Raw genomic sequence first — 6,000 nt, forward strand, 5'->3', positions numbered from 1 at the left:
CAATTACGTAATGTGTGTAGTGAGCCATGAGCCACATGACAGCGTTATTTTTGCTTTCTGGAAAAAATGTCACTTCAGGCTGTAATAGCGTTTGTGGTGTATAATTGCGGCCATCACTTCTGGTGAGGAGTGCAATCTTCCATCTGATCCATGTCCAATTGTGAAATTGTCCTCTGCACGTGAATCTGTGTTGATGTGTGTCCACGAATCCACACTTAGTGCAGTGATTTGTGGCACACAGTCCTATCTGATAAAGTTTTGCATTGGTTGGTATAGTGTCGCTGACTACCTTGTACCAAGTGGAAGCCACGTTTGTTGAATGGATTTTGAGGCTAAGGTTTTTCCATACAGTACGCCATATGACGTTCGGATATTTGATTTCTATGGTATTTTGTGTATCCGATTTGTGCCATGTGTTTAGAATCTCCTTTGTAGTTATATTTGACTTGTACATTGTGCGTGCCTCTAAGTAGCCGACCTCAATATAAAATTTCTTGATATGCGTTAGTGTGTTGTTTAGTTTGCCCACATTAACCGGGGGTTGCAGGGAACCAGGCTGGACAGTTGTGAATAGTCGGGAGGTGATGTTATCTCTGTCCTTATTAATCATAAACAGGGTTCTTTTGATGTAAAGTGCAGTTGCCTTTGTAACCAAATTAGTTAGCTCTAACCCGCCCATCAGTCTTGCTATGGTTCCGTTGGACACGTTCTTTACCTCCTGACACAAAAAAGGGAACGCAGTCGGTAGGACTTTTCGTATTTTCTTACTTCTCAGGGAGTTGCCTACTGTGTTCCTCTTACGGCATGCACTAGATAACCTGAACAGTTACAGGATAGAGTCATTTTTGTTCTCGGCTGTACTTACATCATCACAGACTCGGAGCAATTCCATTGGCATCAGCTTCAAAACAAACACTTGCCGAAACCCGGGATCGAACCAGGGACCTTTAGATCTTCAGTCTAACGCTCTCCCAACTGAGCTATTTCGGCTCTCGCGTATGTCTGCATACTCGCGCGTCTTCGTTAACCTCTGAATCGCCGCCAATTTCACAGTCATCTTCGTCTGATAAGACACAGGGACGCTGAAAGGCGAGCAGCAGATGCAGTGAAGTACCACACACATATCTTCTGATTCCATCATCGTAAGAAGCAAACATGTCGACTCGATTCATGTAATACTGACTTCGCTGGCGCTAGAAAACCTTTACTATATCGATGCCACGTGCAACTCGTGTGCAGAGAACGAGACACAAGAAGGAGTGAGCCTCTCCACTACGTGAGAGGCAGTATCAAGCAGAAACACACGCTAAAACATTTGACTTGCGTTAGCTCATAAATTGCTACACGTCACCGTCGGCAAGCTAAAATGGACACATCTGTACTGCCCAGAGAGGCGACACTTGCACTCACACCTGGTGGACGGCAGTGAGACGAGTAGATGAGCTGTGGCTTCTGGGAGCGACTGTAGCGCTGCACCCAAGAACACTGCACATTGCTGGCGACCCACGTGTTTAGTAGAGACGCAACTGCTAGGATGCAGCTGAACGTCCATCTTCTGAGAGCGAGAAAATTTCCGCAGTCGGCAGGACTCGAACCTACGCTCCCAGAGGGAATCTGATTTCAAGTCAGACGCCTTAACCACTCGGCCACGACTGCCGGTCGCAATAGCGTCTTCCGACAAGTGAAAGTGCCACCTTTAGAAGCAATCCAATGGCAGAAAGCTGCGTGGCCTCACTCTTTTCTGTAGTGTTTCCATTGCCAGCACATTAGCCGTTACGAAAGTGTATTAATTTTCGCCTAGACATTTCCTTGAACCCAACACCCTTTGGTTGAAAATCAAACGCTCTACCGACTGAGCTATCGTACAGCAGCGTGGCGTGCGAGTCATTCGCATGACGTAATTACTGGCTTGTGGTTCCAATGGCGACTTCACCGACTTCCCACTGACGCACCGCTGACGCTAGTTTTCTGTCGTCTTAAGTGGTCGACATACTTGCAAGTAGCTGCGAGATCTTAAGAAAAGAAACGCTGCACCATTGCTTTTGCCGCACTCGAATGACTGTATTGCGATTCTTAAAAAAGAGAGAAATGAATGTTTGCTCTGTCCAACGCTTCCAAGCACGTCTGTGTACACACGAACTCGGCGTCGACGCGAGAAAATGACGGGAGCGCACTCATGGGCCTGCGACGGCTTTCTGCAGTCCCAGCGTCAGTGAGAGGTGAACCGGTAGCCACAGAAAGCAGCGGCCGCCGCGACACTCAGTATTGTTAAACGGAAATTTTCTTCTTGTTGAGGATGGCGTCATTGGTATGCAACCGCGTTCACGTGTGTGAAAATATTTGCTCCTCTATATGCAAAATCGCACGCAGCCGGTAGGATTCGAACATACGCTCCCACAGGGAATCTGATTTCGAGTCAGACGCCTTAACCACTCGGACACGAAACATGCAACTGCTACGGTTTAAAGCACTGTGGCGTCAGAAAACGGCGTAGCTGCATTCTTTTCCGTAGTGTTTCCACCGCTACCAAAGTATTAAAATCTCCGCCCGAACAGGGACTTGAACCCTGGACCCTTAGGTTAAAAGCCTAATGCTCTACCGACTGAGCTATCCGGGCTCACACGACGTTAGAGATCATCCCACGATGCACAGGTATACATTGACTCATGTCCTTCACAGTTGTGCTATCGCTGCATCGAGCTGTTACTAATTAAACGTCCCTGAATGCTGTCTACAAACGTGTCGCGCTAAGCTCGTAGCAGACTATCGAAGAATGCTGACACACGATGCAAAAACAAACCGCAGCAGTCGTTAGGTCTCATACGTTGGAGTAGAGGATTTACGTGTTTTGTCGACATTCACTGGGCAATTGGAAAATTCACAAGCATTTCGAATGCAATGCTTCCCACGTTTTCGCTCATTTCACGGTTCCGTTGGAGACGTTCTTTACCTCCTGACACAAAAAAGGGAACGCAGTCGGTAGGACTTTTCGTATTTTCTTACTTCTCAGGGAGTTGCCTGCTGTGTTCCTCTTACGGCATGCACTTGATAACCTGAACAGTTACAGGATAGAGTCATTTTTGTTCTCGGCTGTACTTACATCATCACAGACTCGGAGCAATTCCATTGGCATCAGCTTCAAAACAAACACTTGCCGAAACCCGGGATCGGACCAGTGACCTTTAGATCTTCAGTCTAACGCTCTCCCCCCAACTGAGCTATTTTTTGTTTTTACTAGACCAGTGCTCTACCACTTTCTTTTTTGCATTACTGGTGCCTTAAACCAGCGCCTTAGACCGGTTTTTTTAGTTTTTTTGTTTTTCTAACGCTCTTCCAAAGTTTGTTTTCTTCCTTAACCACTTTTTTTTCCTTAACCCCTTTTTTTTTTACTTCTCTTGTCAATAAGTAGATCGCAATGAAGGCAGGATCCCGGACGCGCAGCAACATCAGTGGGGCCTCTTCGCGGCACTGCAAGTGCGTCACGACACAGAACCCCTCCCCCATCATGACATGGGAGGACACAGACCTTTTGTCTGTCTCCTCTGAGATTATTTATATCATGGAACAAAATTTTTACTGTGGACGTTGCGGTTTTCCCCTTATTTTATTTTATGTTTTTTTTATTTTTTTTATTTGCTCTGTTTGGTTCTTGAATGTTGTAATTTGTTTTTACCTTTTTCTGTTGTGGTTTTTTTTTTCGTACATAATACCGTGTAGAAGCCGTAGTCACTTCTCAGAGATTAATAAAATAGGTCACTCAGTCCACTGTTTACTTGTTACTTGCTTATAGTTTCTATCGTGTTGTTCGTTTTTATCCTATGCCTGTCCTCTTGAAGACTATATTCAACATGTTGCCGTAGTGTTTTTTATGGTCACTGAATTTTTTTGATTCCCAATAAGCGGATTCCATATAGACGATGAAATCAATTGAATTGTCAGATCCATTCCTTCCAATTACGTAATGTGTGTAGTGAGCCATGAGCCACATGACAGCGTTATTTTTGCTTTCTGGAAAAAATGTCACTTCAGGCTGTAATAGCGTTTGTGGTGTATAATTGCGGCCATCACTTCTGGTGAGGAGTGCAATCTTCCATCTGATCCATGTCCAATTGTGAAATTGTCCTCTGCACGTGAATCTGTGTTGATGTGTGTCCACGAATCCACACTTAGTGCAGTGATTTGTGGCACACAGTCCTATCTGATAAAGTTTTGCATTGGTTGGTATAGTGTCGCTGACTACCTTGTACCAAGTGGAAGCCACGTTTGTTGAATGGATTTTGAGGCTAAGGTTTTTCCATACAGTACGCCATATGACGTTCGGATATTTGATTTCTATGGTATTTTGTGTATCCGATTTGTGCCATGTGTTTAGAATCTCCTTTGTAGTTATATTTGACTTGTACATTGTGCGTGCCTCTAAGTAGCCGACCTCAATATAAAATTTCTTGATATGCGTTAGTGTGTTGTTTAGTTTGCCCACATTAACCGGGGGTTGCAGGGAACCAGGCTGGACAGTTGTGAATAGTCGGGAGGTGATGTTATCTCTGTCCTTATTAATCATAAACAGGGTTCTTTTGATGTAAAGTGCAGTTGCCTTTGTAACCAAATTAGTTAGCTCTAACCCGCCCATCAGTCTTGCTATGGTCACACTGTCCAGTCTAACTTTAAATATGTTGCCTTTCCACAAGTAGATATTTGCAAGACGCATCACCTTTTTCACCTGTAACGTCGGTGCTGGGAATATTTGTGCTACAAAACAGGCTTTAGAAAACACGTAGGTGTTAATTAATTGAACATTTTGCAATAAATTCGCGGATCGCCAACGAAGTTCTCTTAACGCACCCTGTATTTTGTTCGCCGTGCCCCGCCAATTTACTGCAGCCATCTTCATTGGACAATTGTTCATAGTAATACCTAGTGTTTTGTGGGAATCAACTAGTGACGCCCATTGGCTGCGTACCCTGTTAAACCCTCTTAGGTTTAAGATTTTACTCTTATGGATGTTCACTTTTGCACCAGAGGCGCGACTATATTGATGTATCGTCTCTTCCAGAATTGTAATTTCTCCTCCGTTTCTAAGGACGACGCCCACGTCATCGGCATATGCTTTTGCTGTAAACGTGACTCCGGAGATTGTGACACCACTTAATTTGTCGCTGAGTTGCCGTAGCAAAGGTTCAAGTGCAAGAACATACAAAAGCATTGATAACGGGCTCCCTTGTGGAACTCCCCTCTCTATATGAATAGTTTTTGTCGGCTGTCCGTTGACGTAAGCCTTGGCAGTTATTCCGGTCATCATCTGATGGATTACTCTAACTGCTCGATCGTCAAAAGCCAGATGTTTAAATATGAGGTCCACGTATCGGTGGCTGACATGGTCAAATGCCTTGCAGAAATCGACGAAGTATATTGCACACCTGATGTCAGTGACTGCCACGATAGAAATGAGGTCTCTGTATTCGGAGATAACTGACATGATCGTCCGGCCCGGGAAGCAGGCTTGATGGCCTTTTATTACTATTCTGAGAAGTGGTGTGAGTTTCTCCTTAAGTGCTCGTGCAATGGTCTTGTAATCATAGTTCATCAACATTAAGGGGCAAAACTGATCGATGTTCTTTTGTCCTTTACTTTTCGAAATCAAGACTAGTTTTCCTTCCTTAAGTTCAGTTGGAAATTCTCCTCCTTGTAAGGTTTCGTTTATTATATCCGTGAATGTTGACCCAATAATATGCCAAAACTTGTGATAAAATTCCTTTGGTAATCCATCTGGACTCGCCGATTTGTTGGAAGGTGACGTCTTTACGAGATGTAATATTTCGTCCTCTGCTAAGGCAGCAAGCAGACAGTTATTTTCATCAGTAGTGATCCGTTCCGTTAATAAGTGCAAAGTTTCAGGACGTGCAGTCTCGGCAGTCTGGTCTTTAGCGTAGAGGTGAGCGAAATGCTGATGTATGGCGCGCACCATGTCATTTTGGCCGGTAATTACAGTCCCGTCTTCGA

At 44.5% G+C, this 6,000-nt stretch overlaps 3 non-coding genes across 3 annotated transcripts; all 3 read right to left on the reverse strand.

The window, feature by feature from the left end:
• Positions 1-917: 917 nt before the first annotated feature.
• Trnaf-gaa (transfer RNA phenylalanine (anticodon GAA)) lies at positions 918-990 on the reverse strand. Its single transcript has one exon. It is a non-coding gene; the product is annotated as a tRNA-Phe (tRNA).
• A 584-nt stretch (positions 991-1,574) lies between these two features.
• Positions 1,575-1,656, reverse strand: Trnas-uga (transfer RNA serine (anticodon UGA)). The gene has a single exon. It is a non-coding gene; the product is annotated as a tRNA-Ser (tRNA).
• An 888-nt stretch (positions 1,657-2,544) lies between these two features.
• On the reverse strand, positions 2,545-2,617 carry Trnak-uuu (transfer RNA lysine (anticodon UUU)). The gene has a single exon. It is a non-coding gene; the product is annotated as a tRNA-Lys (tRNA).
• Positions 2,618-6,000: the final 3,383 nt, after the last annotated feature.

Source organism: Schistocerca gregaria, unplaced genomic scaffold, assembly GCF_023897955.1.
Source record: "Schistocerca gregaria isolate iqSchGreg1 unplaced genomic scaffold, iqSchGreg1.2 ptg000445l, whole genome shotgun sequence".
NCBI lineage: Eukaryota > Metazoa > Arthropoda > Insecta > Orthoptera > Acrididae > Schistocerca > Schistocerca gregaria.